This window comes from Mercenaria mercenaria, chromosome 1 (genome assembly GCF_021730395.1).
Source record: "Mercenaria mercenaria strain notata chromosome 1, MADL_Memer_1, whole genome shotgun sequence".
NCBI lineage: Eukaryota > Metazoa > Mollusca > Bivalvia > Venerida > Veneridae > Mercenaria > Mercenaria mercenaria.
The window spans coordinates 113,901,750-113,918,610 of record NC_069361.1 but is presented as its reverse complement, the minus strand read 5'-3'; the positions used below and the strand labels follow the sequence as shown (position 1 = coordinate 113,918,610).

The 16,861-nt window shown below is 34.7% G+C and overlaps 1 protein-coding gene across 2 annotated transcripts in view; it reads left to right on the top strand.

Annotated features, from left to right (window-relative positions):
* Positions 1-37: 37 nt before the first annotated feature.
* The window catches only part of LOC123525263 (zinc finger protein 79-like), a 65,634-nt gene continuing 48,810 nt past the window's right edge, over positions 38-16,861 (top strand). Inside the window, exons 1-6 of one of the 2 annotated variants that reach the window (XR_008366667.1) lie at positions 38-288; positions 1,398-1,485; positions 3,388-3,470; positions 6,522-6,665; positions 6,997-15,325; positions 15,794-15,937. The gene's annotated coding sequence lies outside the window, so the exon portion shown is untranslated. The remainder of the gene's footprint in view (positions 289-1,397; positions 1,486-3,387; positions 3,471-6,521; positions 6,666-6,996; positions 15,326-15,793; positions 15,938-16,861) is intronic. The other variant, XR_008366668.1, reaches the window with a different exon arrangement.

Sequence of the window (16,861 nt, the reverse complement as noted above, 5' to 3'; positions counted from 1 at the left end):
ATAGAATGCTTATGACGGGACAGCGACGGTCAAAAGTTAACACGCGGTACCTAAAGGTCCTATTACTTGGACTAGGGTAGTGCTGTGGGTGGGGATGGGGGGGGGGAGGCAGTTAAGGATTATGGGAGTTGTTTATCATGTTTTATCACAAATCTACTTCATGTACGCCCTACACTTGTTTCTTCCGGTTTTAATGCGCACGTGCTTATTTTCACGTTCACTGTAGCTTGTTTATAAAGGAAGTATCATTATATTTGTGCAGAGGCTTATTACCAAACGTCATAGTGGGTAAGTTACTTTCTTCTATATTTTCAATGTTTAAATTTGATAGGAGCCAGCATTTACATAATTACTTCAGCTTATGTTTGGGGAAATACATTTCAGAATATTGTGATGATCGATATTTTCTTTATCGATCGATATTTTCTTTATGTCTGTAATACCATACGACTGAACAGCACTGGCGGATTGCTTTTATTATGATAGTGTGAATCAATACTTCTGGCTGTATTGTGATATTTAAAACATATCTCGTATATTTTGTAAGCATCAAAAATATTGTTGAGAAAATCCTCATTCAAATAAACAGGAACATAATGGAATTATATACAACATATTCTATTAATAGATCTCGAATAGGAAGATGCATATTGTAGAATAGATCCCCGCTCTTTCGTTCTAAGTGACAATTAACGAACTTGGAAATTACAGGGTTCTTTTAAATGTATACATGGGTACAGTATATATGTGTAAACATGGGAACCATAAGACAAGAAACCATATTGAACAGATATATATATTTATAGCCACTCAAATCTATCTGATAAAGAAGCCTATAAATTACGTCTGATAACGACAAGTATTTCATCGTATGATTTATTCTATTATCATAACTACTATGTCAAATCAATAACGATACGTTTAAGCTAAGTATTTAGTATTTGGAAAACAACGATTTCAATTTTTGACATTAATAAACAACAACAACAACAACAACAACAAAAAACAATGAGACATAAACCCGTTACATTTTTCTAAGCAGTACATATTTAGATTAAATTACAAATAGAAATCAAATCTTTTTAACTCGCAGTAAGTCAGTGCGAATATTCCATTTGTTTATGCCCTCGTCAACAAAGCCGTTTTACAATCTCTTATTGCAGCTATGCTAGACTAGCCACTAGACTGATAAAGAATTTGTCACAAAATTTCAACTTTTTCTTTTTTTTTATGAGATAATGACAAATGCAAATCTTATAGTGATAACGCAACAAGTTGGTTCGAGTTTCTCTTATTGCCCAGCGCTGCGCGCCTGAACAATTAAAAACCAATCTGACTAAAGTACTCGAACCAACTTGTTGCGTTATCACTATAAGACTTTCTTCTTTCACTTGAAGGTGTCACGTTTCTATAAACTGTCCGGGGTATTCTCAAATGGTTTAGTTTCTAAACATAAGGCTGAAGAAACGAACAAAGATTGAAAAGGTAAAACATTCACTTGTATATGACTTAATAATTTACATACGTTTAAGCTAAGTATTTAGTATTCGGTAGCCTAGTGGTAAAGCGTCCGCTTCGAGTGCGGGAGGTCGTGGGTTCGATCCCCGGCCGCGTCATACCAAAGACGTGAAAAATGGTACCAGTGGCTCCCTTGCTTGGCGCTTAGCATTAAAAGGGCAGAAACTGGCCTCTTCTCTCATACCCTCGTGGCGATGGATTCCATCAGGAATGAGGTGTCGAGAGTGATTAATATAAGTTGTAGAACTTCCTTCACAATCGACCTAAAATAAATTATGTATAAACTAATTTACATAACAAGAGCTGTCGGAGGACAGCAACGCTTGGCTATTCAACAGCCTTGTCAACTGAATAAATACAAAAGTCGAAAAAGGGGCATAATTTTGTAAAAATTCAAAACAGAGTTATGGACCCTGCACAGTGTTTATCAGCTCCTAACAGTGGACAAGTGTGTGAAGTTTCAATCCATTCCAAAGAGTGGGTACTGAGATACCAGCATACATACCAAACCTTAACCAAAAACTGCTAAGCTGGTATCTCAGTATCCACTCTTTGGAATGGATTGAAACTTCACACACTTGTCCAGTGTCATGATCTGACATGCAGTGTCACGTTCCATAAGTCTACTTTGCACTTTTACAAAATTATGCCCTTTTTTAATTTCTAAGTCGAAAAAGGGGCATTATTTTTGGGTACTGAGATACCAGCTGATATACAAAACCTTTACCAAATATTTTTAAGTCGAAAAAGGGACATACTTTTGTAAAAAAGCAAAAGAGAGTTACGGAACCTGTGCAGTGTAAGTCAGTTTATAATAGTGAATAAGTGCCATACCACCAAGTGGTTACTGAGATACCAGCTTACATACAAAATCTTAACCAAACCGGGACGCCGACACCGACGCACGGGCGAGTCCAATAACTCTATATATTCTTTAAATAGTCGAGCTAAAAATTGTGAACAGAAGATTTCAGTTGTACGCGGTATTAACACTGTTAAACAAAATATTTAAGTTCTCTTACTTGCGTTTTTGATAAGCCAGGCTAATTGAGCTCTTTTATGTAATCTTTTATCAAGAATCTTGCATTTGGATTTAATCTACATATTTTGTACAATAACGAATGGCCATATGCACTGAAAAAGCAACGATGATATTTGACAATGAATTTGGAATCAAGCTTGCAAATTTAGTAAAATGATACCCTTCAGTGCTGCAACCCCTCCTCCAGAACAGGAGGTAGTCTTGTAAAGACGACTGGTCATCATCTTGACTTAGCGCAATGCCCCAACCTTGGGCCGCAAAGTTCTCAACATTGTAGAGTTAATAACACAATAATGTAATTCGAGTTGACACTGTACAGAAAAGTGTTTTTGAAACTGGGGAAAATATGTAAGCGACCTTTCAGTTCAGTCCATAGGAATATTTGAACAGTCTAGCTGTGCATTTTCGCCTAACCTTGTGACCAGTTTATGATTCATACTTTCATACTATTTTTTCCCTAAGAAAATGGACTCGTAATGGCATTCGGCAATTTATGTGCGATTACTTATTCTCGTCCGGCAATTTAGGATTTCTTTGTACGTAAAGTAGCCCAACGCGCACCTAGCCTGGTCCCAAACTGGTTGTGAGACTACTACTCCATAAAACGTAGAGAGTAAATACGTAAATACGACACCAGTCTTCTTTCGTAAAAAAATGGAGAATGCCTAATTCATGTACGGAGACTACGTTATTTGCCGATTGTCCTGACGGGTCCACTATCTGTCTTAATAATCCGCTTCTGCCTCGTAACTTTGAAATGGCAATATGGTTCGCCCATTCGTTTCGTTTTATGAAGAACTAAAAAAGTGTCTCATGTTTTTTTTCAGAACCTGACAAGTGGAGGATCACATAGTCTCAACTCATTTTATAATTAATACGAATAACAATGCAGCAATGCAATGGAATAACAGTAGGCCATAGATTAGATCTGTAATATACACTCAGTTCCAAAAGAAAGTGTGCACATAGTTTTCTGTTATTTTTTCTCGGTTATTTTCATGAAAACGTATAATGTTTGGTACCAAAATTTAAATCAGTTCGTAAACAAATTGGTGTGCATTTTAGACTTTGAGTTATACGAGAGGTAGTGTATGAAAAAAATGAAACAAAAACGTCGGGGAATTTTTTGAAATATTTAAACTTAAAAAGTGCACTCTTTCTTTTGGAACTGAGTATATGTATGGAATTGATACATGTGGTATGTCAAACAGGTTCTTACATAAGCTAGAGTTCTTCACAAATCCGGTCCTAAAATGTTTTGACCAAAAGGATACAACACTCGTTTTTGATATAAACAGTTGCAGGACAGCGGTCTCTTTATATTCCTAAAATTTCAGATTTAAAATGTTTTTCAAAAATTTAAGTCTTTCTGTAACACTTGTATTTTCGTAGCGCCCGAAGTTCACAACCATACAAAAATATGTGTTTAGTTAATTTTAGAGTAAAAGCCTGTTATGCATATCAATAGATGAACACAATAATATTTCCCAATACTTCGATGTTCTTTGCTTTACTATGACATTTTTGTGTCTTACAAAGAATATAAAGATTTCACAGTCATTTCTATTTTGACAAAACTCTGTTCAGACGTTCTAATCACAAGTATTTTGTGGCGAAGTTATTTATTACCAAGGTAAACTATTGACCGAGGAAGTGCTTTGGTTATTTTAGCTCACCCAGTGTCCGTTGTCCGTCGTCGTTGAGCGTCATGCCTCGTCAATGATTGTACCGTAAGCACTCTAGAGATTAGAGTTTTAGTCCAGACTTAATGAAACTTCATTAATAAAATCTCAGGCAAGTCCATTACTGGGTCATTTAGGATCAGAATCTAGGTCACTAAGTCAGTTTGATAAGGAAACCTTGTTACCAGTCTAGAGGCCACAGTTTCTACCTCAACGTTATGAAAAATTCTCGACTACGAAGTTTAAAACTGGGTTACCAGACATAAACACTAGGAAACTGGGTTAAATCCTAGAGAAACCTTGTAAACACTAAGAGGCTAAATGTTCTGTTTTATCGTCTTGAAGCTTTGTCAGAAATTTTTTTGTATGAAATCGAAGTAAACTTTAAAATTAAGTAATCTGAGATCAAAAACTAGACACTATGTCAAAATCATAGAAAAACCATGTTAATTAGCTAGAGGCCACATTGTCTGTGTGATCTTACTAAAACTTTGTCAGAATATTTGTCTTTGTGAAATCAATGTTAAGATCAAAACTTGTTTACATGTGTTCAGAAACTAGTTTAGTAGGTCAAAACAAGAAAAAACATCGTTAACACTTAAGAAATCACATTATCTACTTGATCATCATAGATCTGTGCCAGAATGTTTGTCTCAGTAAAATCTAGGTCAAGCTCAGAATTTGGTTACCCGATGTCGGTAGGTCAGTGATAGAAAAACATTGTTAACAAAACACAGGCCACATTTACTACTTTATCTTAGAACGTTTGCTGTTTTGAGAGCTAAGTCAAGTTTGAAACTAGGTTACCTGAGATCTTAAATTATGTCATTACTTCGAATCATAGGAAAAAAACCTTTTAACACTCAAGAGAGCACCTTTTCTACTTGATTAACAGACAACTTTGTCAGACGTTTGTCTCTATGAAATCTATTTCAAGTTAAAAACTAGATTATCTAGGTCAAAACTAGGCGACTAGGTCAAAGCATGGAAAGACATTGTTAACACCCATAGGACAACATTTCCTATATTTATCTGTTTTAAATCTTAGATTAATTTGTAAACTGATCTAAGCCATTAGCTCAAATCATAGAAAAACTGTGCTAACACTTCAAACGCCACTTTTTCAACTTGATAATCATACATTTTTGTCGGACTGTTGTCTATATAGAATCTAGGTAATGTTCAAATGTGGAGTAATTGAAGTAAAAAAAAACTATGTCACTAGATCAAATCATTGAAAAAAATTTGGTCAATGATCAGCCTGATGTACGTAAGACATGGTAAAATGTTTGCCTCTTTGAAATAAATCTAGGTCAAATTAGATACTAGGTTATCTTTGGTAAGAAATAGGTGAGCGATACAGGACCTTCTTCTTGAAAAAATACACCAGCTGCATCTCAATACTTTCCATACCTGTACAAACTCCTGGAATTCGAGGATGAATTCTAAAATGGAGGGGGTGTATGTAGTAGGACAGAGTAGAAGGGTGCACTTAAACTTCCTTGCTATTGAGCTAGCTTTATAGTGACGCTGTAGAGTGTCCGTCCCGGGTTCGATTCCCTGTCAAGCCTGAAGTATTTTCAGCCTGTTACAGAAATTATTGTCTATTTTAGATACAAGTAAAGAATAAGCTCTTCTATGTTTATTTGAACATTCTAAATTTAAGATTTTCAAGTTAGTTGTCAAAGAATAGATGAAATATTCATATGTAATACGTGATGAAAAAAAATCCATTGCCTTACTCGGAAGCTTAATAAAACTATTTAGACTACTAAGAGCAATGACAATTGACTCCACGCATCTCAAAATGTTCAGTCTTAGAATATTAACCAGTAAAATTCAAAAATGCCGCCTTTGTTTAAAACATGATCGTTTCACGATTGTTTTCAAGAGCTCTAAACCCACAAAACCTTTTAAGGAATAATATACGGGATTTTAAAATATACCAACGTGAAAAAAATGGAAATAGTCGACGAAAGTATGAAAATATACTAAAAACATACAAATAAGACTTAGATAAAGACAATATAGCTTAGAACTAATGTAAGTGTACGTGTATTTACTGCATTGGTATAATGGCGGGAAAGACGATACAGTTCATGTAGCCAGTGAACATAATATCATAGCCTCAATACTGTGGTGTAAGAATTTAGGGGAAGGTATTATGCAATGATTAATAAATAAATCTTCTTAGCAAAACATTTCCTGGGTCACTGTTAGAATTAAATATAATTTACTAAAGTGAAGTACCTATTTGCATTGCATTGTTTTCAATTCAGGTTGAAACAGAACCAGTACTTAATGTCACTGGACCCAAAAAACGTTTCCATCTAACGTTGACACAGGCCGAGGTTTTGGCTTGGATTTCATTCTGTCTGTGTTGCTGGCCTATCGGTGGCTACGCTATAATATGTGTAAATAAGGTACAGTTCACTCTTTTTACCCCTATCAACTACACTTCAAGAGAGAACGTAACTCCATACAAAGACAGACAATTTCTTTCCAAGTTCATATACATCTTAGTACTTAGCAGCAGCATTAAAATAGGCCTATTTTAGTCATCTAAACCGTGAACGTTTTAAATACATAGGAGCTGACTTGGCCGAAATGTTACGAACAATGGAAGTGCTTATAATTATTTTTAATTTTTTTTAAAAAACTATTTTATTAGAAGGTTTTTTTCTATGTCACACATTATCGTTTTCACGTATTACTGACGGGCTTCAATTGCTAACAATTCTGTTTACCTTTCAGGCCAAGATTGCTGAGGATGACGAAGAATACGAGAAAACTTTAGTTTGTGCCACATGGCTAGGCATTGTAGCCCTGGCTTTTGATCTTGTCTTTATTATAGGATTGGTTACACTCTTAATCGTCATTAAGGTATAAGGGAGTTATCTCCTTCGTGGACAAATCGCATAATTGCGGACACTGAAAGGTATCAATGTTTCCTATGAAAGCATTTGGAACATCTGACATTTTATAAATTCGGATTCGTTGACTATCTGTTAAAAGCACTAACCTCCAGATTGAAAGACAGCAGAAAAGGAAAAAAAAAGTTAGATATCAGGAAATCATTGCTATATTTCTTAAGAAGGTTTAGAACCTTAGTTAAGGCAGATGTAAACAGATGCGAACTGGATGGCGTTTGTAACGGTTACCGAAGTTAAACCGCCGTAATTATTACTGCCGTTTAAGCACGAATTCATTCGTGGTGTATTGGTCAAAAAGGAAATAAAGTTTTTTCTCGAGGCAGCCTGGGTGCGACCCCGATTCAGACATTTGATTTTTCTCTGATTTCACTTTTTTTTTCATTTGGAAACAAAGTATCATGTTCTAAAGTTTATAATATAACCAAACCACTGCTAAACAAAGATCATTTTAGCCAAAATCTGGTGTATATTCTCTTTAAGACTTGGAAATGTATGTGTATGAAAAAGCATTTTATTCCTATGCTGTTTCAGTTATAACAATGTCGTTTCATACCGTACAACTTGCACCATTCACATTGTGTTGTAACAATTATATACAGGTATTTGTAATGCTTCTCAGTGCCTGTCTAAAAAGAAGGGCGTTTCCTGAACGTTTGTCGATTAGAGAGGGTTTCTATTTTCGTTTCCACTTTTTAAAGGAGACATTTCTTTCTGTAAATTACAATTCGTAATCACAAGTAAAAATCGTATTGCGTTTGAAATAGATGATGTCGAATGAGTGCAGTCTCAGTACCCGTTGAATATAGAATATTGCTAAAATTTTGAGAAACGCATAATATTATAATATCTGAAAAATAGCTGTTAATAAAGTTTAATTGTCATAGAAGTTGATTAAACAATGAAGCAGTGGTACGCTCGTGTCACTAACTGCTGAAAATAATTCATGATTTGCAATCTACGCTGGAAATATTATCCAAATGGTGTATGTTAAATTCAGGGGCAATTGAATTGATGAAAACTAACGGTAACATTGACCTTTTTTCGGCGACGCCGTTTAAATTCGTTTTCGTTACCTATGCCACGTGACTTCAGTTTGCAAATCAAACTACTTGATAACGCATTATAGATAATTTATCAAAATAGAAGATTTATGCAACACTCAGCCTGATTGGACGAGAGTGTCAATTTCTTTCACTCTGTTGATTGTGCTACGCTGAGTGAAATATAGACAAAGCGTTTATCCTAAACGACGCTGTTCACAGTTTTAAAGCTAACTTTGGCTCAGTATATTTAGCAAGAATATTGATATATCTCAAAATGATAAGTAAGTTTAATAAATATGATAAAAACCTGTTCAAATGCCAACATATATCAAATTAAAGAAAGAGTTGAATACGGTCTGCGTATCACATGAATAAGGGTGTGATAAGAGTCTTTTATGTAGAGAAGTGCTTTTTAAAAGATTGTCCTTGTTGTTTGCTTTGATATATTTGTTATAAATTATTTAACTGATTTATTATATATGAATATTTTTCTTTAGTATGGTATGCAAATATTGAACTCAGTTGAAATCTGTTTTATTCTATATATATATGCTATATAATGACTGAATCTCATTACACTGAAATGGAGGTACGCTGCATTCAGTTTATCTATGTGATATGACTACGGTCAAACTTTGCTTATGAAACAGAAATATTGAAAGAATTACAATTGTATGTTTTGCTTGACCTTCACTTTTTTATAGGTGTGACGTCATTGTCCAAAGATGCATGAATAGCGAATATGCATTTGTTAAAGCGGGATCAGTTGGCCTATTTTAGAAATAAATAATAAATAAAAAAAATCCTTTAACTGATTTTTTTTCATGTATTCTAATCAAACTTGATTTGTAGCATCTTTATTAGGTCCGCAGCCAACTTTGTTCAGCTGGGACATTTAACCCCTTTTAGGGGCTACTAGAGCTAAAACTAGAAATGCCTTTATACAGCGTCTCATGAACAGATTGGTGGATCTTTGTCATACTTGGTCTGGAGCATCATTATAAGGTCCTCTTCCAAATTTATTTATATAGGAACTTGGGCCCTATTAGGGACCACTATAGCTAAAAGTAGATATGCCTTTGTAATGGATTTTTATCAAACTCGATGTGTAACAATATTGTAAGGTCTCCTGCTATTTTCTTACAAATGGGGATAGGGACTAATTTAGCTAAAAATATAAACACGTTAAATGACCTGTTCTCATCATGAACCGCTTCATGAATCTTCATCAAACTACTGCTGTAATTATTCGTCTAAGGATAAACGAAACAAAATTGCAACCCTACGAAACCTTTGCGAAAAATTAAAAGAGAACCATTTAAATTGTTAAAGTTTAGTGTTTAGTTTTGCAATTTAAAAAAAATGTTAGATGAAAGATGAATGTTAGATGAAAAATTCATAAACTTCTTTCCTTATTACAATTCGCCGACCATCATTTTTAAAGATTTCTTGTTTTGTTCGTATTACAGGTCTTCTGTTAGCTTTACATGCTGTGACAATGAGCTGACACTTACGGGTCAATACACTTACCTAGGTACTCTGCATGATCAGTGCTAAGCATGTAGCTCAATGCACAAGCATGATTGCCAAATCTAAAGTTATAGGGTCTTTGACATATGACGTTTTTGTAAAGCTGTACGACTCGACGATATTGCCTGTTATTTTTTACGGAAGTGAACTTTGTGGGTAATAAATCGTTGATTGCTGCACACCTACTCTATGCGGAACAGGTATGCCAGCCACTGCATCTGAAACAGTGATCTGTCTGTCAACAATGGCACAGTTTTATACAAATATATGTAATAAGTTTTCACAACATGTAAAGCTATTAAGGGGAATGGATGTAAGCGACCTGTGTGGTTTCCACTTTTTCTATTTTAGCAGTCTATTTTACCATTTTATGGGCAAATTAAGAGTAACTGAACAATTTAATCAGTGTAGGGGATAGTCATATAAATGTTTTCGGGATAAAGATATTGAAAGCTTAATCTTTAGCCGTGTGTTGAACTTGTTGTGTTCATATTTTTCATTTTTATTGATTCGTGGACTCTTATTATTTTTATTTTTGATGCCTTCTTACCGTAATTATTCAAAGTTTTGACAGGCAATCTAATAATTAATCTAAGGCATTTATAGTCGCAGTATTTTATCTCTTCCAAATCTCACCATCATAGATTTCACATTCGTACTTAATCTGCATAATTGTTGCTATTGTGTAAACATTTCCTAATGGAGAAGAATTCATATAAGTTTTGTAAACTTGTTTTCTAATCCATTCATATACAAAAATGATGTATATTGTTATATGTGCAGTTCATGGCCAGCTAATTATTCTCCCACTTGGTTATCAGTTCCCTCTGATTGTATTTTCTCCCCAAACCGGTTATTAGTGTTTCACTTCCATATATTTTGCATTGATATAGGTAAATGCAAAGGGCAATACATTTTATATTAAGCTCGCATATTACGTGTTTTTACATGTTTTTTTCTGAATGTTTTATGTTTTTGCAGAATTCATATTTCTATAGGAATCTATTAAGTGACAGGATTTATAACGAAAATGGTCAGAGCAAACGTGTCATCACCATCGTGCTATCGTACTGTCATGGTATATGTTGCGGCGACGATAGCACGACGGCGCCATCTTCATCATCGTGCGATCGCTATTCCACCAAGAACACGTAATGCCGCACCGTACTAGTACGACAGTAGTGATCTGTGCAATGATATAATACGCCATTACGTGTTATCGTTGTTGCATCGGTAACACACGGTGCCACGACAGTACGATATCACGGTGGTGATGGTGTTCATGATTGCCGAGGGCAAGCAATTCAAGAGAAGCTAATTGCGCCAAAATGAAAATGAATATAAGAAGATTAAGTTCCCTTGATATACCTGTAAAAGTTGAACAAATAAAAAGAACATATAAGAAAGAGCATCATGGTTTTAATTTCAACATAATTTTTAAAAGATTATTTACAAAAATGTACCATTGGTATTCAAAACTGTTTCTTATTATACTTCAGTTATATCCAACTGTCATCTGAATTTCTGTTTGAGACCATTAGCATAATATTTTTTCTTTCCGAAATACTAAATGTTATTTGTTTAGTTAACGTCACTCAAATGAATTTCAGTTTCAAACACCGCAGACAATTGATATATATTGATATAAATTGGCCAAATTTATTATTCCTGACAAGTTTAAAGTACGGAAATGTTGGTAGACCTTTGCTAAACTTGTTGTTATTAAGCTTAAATACACTACAGATGCTAAAATTATGTTACATGAAGTCAGCGTCCTGTGTGGACAGAAGGCGGGGTAGGGGTAGCCTTATTCGATGGCTTATGATCTGATATTTTGTAGTTGCCCTGCGGGACAGCATCACGCTGTCCCTAAAGGTTTTGTTATTGCCACTAAGGTAGTGCGGGGAGGTGTTTGTGTGTATGTGTTTTGGGGTTGGGGGTGGGGGTGGGGGTATTAAGTATGATGCAAGTTGTTTTATTCTCATGTTCGTTCAAAAAACTACTTTATGTATGCCCTACACTGGCTTGTTTCGTTTTTATTGCGCATGTGCTAACTTTCACGTTTATCAACAAAGCATCATTATACAGAATATTTGCAGAGAGGCTTATTACCAAACATCATGGCAGGTAAATTACGTTTTTTTCTATTTTGTTAAACATTTAAATTTGATAGGGCCAGAAGGTACATAAGTGTTTGATTATGATAAGAAAATGGGGAAATACAGGTAATTTTTTTCTGTTTTTCTGTAATACCAAACCATTGAACAGCACTGGCGAATTGCTTTTATAAATATGTACAAAGCGTATCTTGTAACTTTATTATGATAGTGTGAATAAATACTTCTGACTGTATTGTGAGTTTTAAACCATGTCTGAGAAAAGTCTTATATATTTGTAAACATCAAAACTATTAAATGCTGTACCGATAAGTACCTCTTATCATTCAAACAAACATGAACATCTTTATCTAATGCAATGGTAATCAACATATTCTATTAACAGATTTTAGGCTTTCAATGCCATCTGATCAGATATTGGAAAATGAACTTGGAAAATGCACTGCTTTTGAGACAAACATTTAAGATTTTGTTCGATAAAAAGCGACGAGATATATAATAAAGGGTCATTACAACAGTAGCTTGATCTGGGATTTTGTATAGAACATTATTATATAATGTATTTTTAACTGATTGCTTTTATTGTGCATTGTTAGACCGCATAGAATAGTGCATAATATATAATTTTATGTTGAAATACATAGGTGGCCACTTCTCTAATGCTTCTGTGACTGTTAAAATCGATCTACATGTGTATATGAATCGACAAATCCCTAACACATATCTAAAAATATCAACATATTAATTGAGTAAATAACATATGTCATCAGTCTCTGAGATATGTGATTGGCTGATAATGATGCATGTGTTTACTTGTCTAGAACATTTTGCATTAGAATGATTTTAATATGAAATTATCCTCCAATGTGATGAGCAGAATAATTGTCCATAATATTTATTAATGTAGGACTATCAATATTCGACTTTTACATGGGAACCATAAGATATGAATCAATGTTACAAGATTCATATTGAACAGAAAACTATAATTTACAGCGTTTAAAATCGATCTGATAACGTTGCCTATAATTTAAATCTAATAACAAGTACTTTTATCGTATGGTTGATTTTAAAAACTTTATCGAATCACTTATGATACATTTTTGTCTAAGCATTTAGTATTTTTTAGTATTTGGAAAATAACGGTTTCCATATAAAAATAAAACACACACGCACGCACGCACGCACGCAACAACAGCAAAAAATGAGACATAAACCCGAACATTTAATATTGTATTTGTTTCATGCCTACGCCAGCTATTCACCCAGACTTTTACAGTTCCTATATTTACAGCTATGATGAATGTGACATTATTAATATAAACACAGTAAATACATAATATGAACACCTAAAAATTACCAGGAAATGTCATGAACTAATTTTATATTATTATATATCGCTACATAGGTTAAGCCCTCTACAGACGGTAAGTTTTTGTTGTACAACACCAATTAAATTTAAGATGTACAGCCAAATATTATCGTGTGTATGATGCTATTCCTCGATTTCGTAAATCTTAAGTCTTGACTTACAGATTAGGACATGTTCTATTTCGTAAGTCTTGCCTTACGTACCACCCACGTTGTCAAGCAACAAATTGGTAAATAATTAGTTGATAAGAGGCAAGTGAATGAAGTTCCAGAAACAATTGCCCAAAAAATAAACACAAATCTGAATATAAAATGGCTTCTAATGCATAATGGAAAAAGGATGACACTGAAAAATTAAATGATTTGAGCCGCGCCATGAGAAAACCAACAAAGTGCGTTTCCGACCAGCATCCGCGCAGTCTGGTCCATGCTGTTCGCTAACGGTTTCTCTAATTGCAATAGACTTTGAAAGCAAACATCATTGATCCTGACCAGACTGCGCGGATGCACAGGCTGGTCTGCATCCATGCTGGTCGCAAAACCACTATGTTGGTTTTCTCATGGCTTGGCTCATTTGTGTCATGCGTAATCAAATTCATGGGACATAAAAAGGTGAATATTATTTTTTATTATTAATGGTTACATTCTTTTCGGTGCCTGATGCACTATGTTTACTAGGTAAATCTCTGTGATTTATATGGGAATGGAATACTGTCTGTATGTGTAAAAATGTACAATTTCAAAATTGTACATCTTTGAGATAATTAGTGTTGTACAACAAAAACCTACCGTCTGTAGAGGGCTTTACAGTCACTTCTTTAATGCTCCGGCACGAAGCGCTGGGTGATAGGAGACACTGTAACATCGGTGTAATCTCTTGCTTGTTTTCACTTGAAGGTGTCAACTATTAACTATTTCTTGTACGTACGTTGTGATTCGGGGTCTTTCCACCGATTTTGTGTCTAAACATGATGCAATAGTAACGACAAGAAAATATCTAATTCCACTTGTATATTGCTTGAATTTACTATTTGTATAGAGATTGTGCATTATACGCGGTATTAACACTGTTAAAAGAAAAGTATCAAGTTTTCATCCTAGCGTTTAAAAGTTTTATTACAATTTAATCTACATTCTTTGTACAATAAAAAATAACCATGTTCACTGACAAAGAAACTGACAAAGAAACAAGGATATTTGACTGAGAACTTGGAATCCAGCTTGCAACTTTACTAAAGAAACTGATATCCTTCAGTACCAACGTTAACACCACTACAACATTCCTCCAGTACATGAAGCTTTGCGCAAGGGTTTGTCATTGAAGAGTTATTAGCATAATAATGCAATTAAGTATAACTAGGTACAGAAAAAGGTTATGAAACTGGGGAGAAATACGTGAGTGAACCAATAGCTCGGCTGATAGGACAATTTGAACAGTCTGGCTGTGCGTTTTCCCCCTCGCCTCGTGTCTAATTTATAACCAATACTGAGGTATTACTTTCAATTTACACGTTAGCTCAGTGTAATCCACCTTCCGATACTCTCTCCTGTCACATTACCTCTGTCGTGGAAATCAGATAGAAATTAATTATAAATTCACAAATCCGAAATTATCAAACTTATAGTTATAGAACATCATAATATACAGCTAAAGGTTATTGTTTTAAGAAAATGGACTCGTAACGCCATTCGGCAATTTCCGTGGGATTACTTATTCTCGTCAGTCAGTTCGACAATTTTCTAAGAATATAGAGTAGCTCAACGCGCACATGATTTTTCGTAAATAACCGGAGAATGCCGAAAGCGCTTACGGAAAACATGCACTTTGCCGATTCTCTTCAATGTTCAGTCTTAATGATACGGTTATCCCTCGTACTCATAGCTACCAGACTTTGAAAAAGTAATATGGTAAGCCCTTACGTTTCGTTGTTTGATGATCTAAAGAAGTGTTAAATCATGTTGTTTTTTTTTCAGAACCTGGCAAGACGGTATGTTCTTTCATTTTCGTGGGCAATTTTCATGTTGGATATGTTCATATATCAGTATATACAGTTTTTCATGTAAACAACAGAATTACCTTGCACAGAATGTAAGTAAACATGTTCCTGACAATGATCAAAAACTGAATCTTGGAGGAACAGTCTCGGCTTCATTTGTTTATTTCACTCAGTTATACTGAGGTAAATTCATAACAATATAGTGATGGAATAACAAAACTTTTTACACTCAAGAAGCCACATTTTCTATTTGACTTTCATAAAACTTTGTCAGATTGTTTGTCTATATAGCTGTGAAATCAATTTCTGTCTAGGTCAAAAACTGGGTCACTAGGTCAAATCAGAAATATACATTGTTAACACTCAAATGACCACATTTCCTGTCTGACCTTTATGAGACTTGGTAATAATATTTGTCTGTTTAAAATCTAAGATAAATTCTTCTTAGCAAATCTGGACAGTTTTCCTGGGTCACTGTGAGAGTTAAACATAATTTGCTAAAGCGAAGTAATCAAGTGTTTATGTTTCAACATTAGAAATTCCATTCGTTTTCAATTCAGGTTGAGACAGAACCAGCACCTAAAGTCACTAGACCCAAAAATCTTTTCCATCTGACGTTGACACAGGCGGAGGTTTTGGCCTGGATTTCATTTTGTCTGTTTTGCTGGCTTATCGGTGCCTATGCTATAATATGTGTAAATAAGGTACAGTTCACTCTATTAGCTAGTATCACGTTTCCCCTATTAACTACACTTCCAAAAAGAAAGCAACTCTATACAAAGACAGACAATTTCTTTCTAATTACATAAACCTCTTTAGTACAGCAGCATCTCTAAAACAGTCCCATTTTATTCATCTAAACCGTGAACGTTTTTAAGTATGAGGGTCCTGCAAAAGGTTTTGACACTAATGGCCTTCCATAGTTTTATTTCAGGTACTTTTTAAAACGCTTCAATGCACTTAAATGGTATCTTCAATAGCTAACGATATCCGTTGATTTAGTGCAAATTGCTTTTCAAATGACTTGAAATACCTGCAGTCATATAGACTGACCAATTCACTAGTCACATTGTTAAATGGACGAAAAGACTGAAATTTGTAGCTATATTGATTACCGCATTAAGCATGATATAGATTCAAAGCAGATATTTGATGAATTGTGTGGTATATATGGACCTTGGGCCATTTCAATGCGCACAGTTTTTAGGGGGTTAAAGCTTTTACAGCTGGGAAATATCTGCCGAAGATGATATCTATTCTTGTAGGCCTAGAACCTCTGTTACCAAGGCAAACATCGCTGCTGTAAAAGCGGAGGTCGAACAGGATGCGCGATTGTCGGTATAAGATATAGCAAGTTGTACTGGCATATCAGAAGGCAGTGTGCAATCAATTCTGAAAAAGCGTTTGCATCTCAGAAAGGTTTGCGCTAGGTGGGTACCTAATTTGCTCACTGAGGAGCTAAAGAAACAACGCTTTAAATGTGCCTGGGAACTTTTGAAAACATACAAAGGCTGTGATAGTTGGATTATTTATAACTTGCTGACAGGTGACGAAGCCTGTGTACACATGTCTGAGCCAAATAGAATGGATGGAAGCGAAATGATAAAAAACGCCCCTAAATTGCCAAG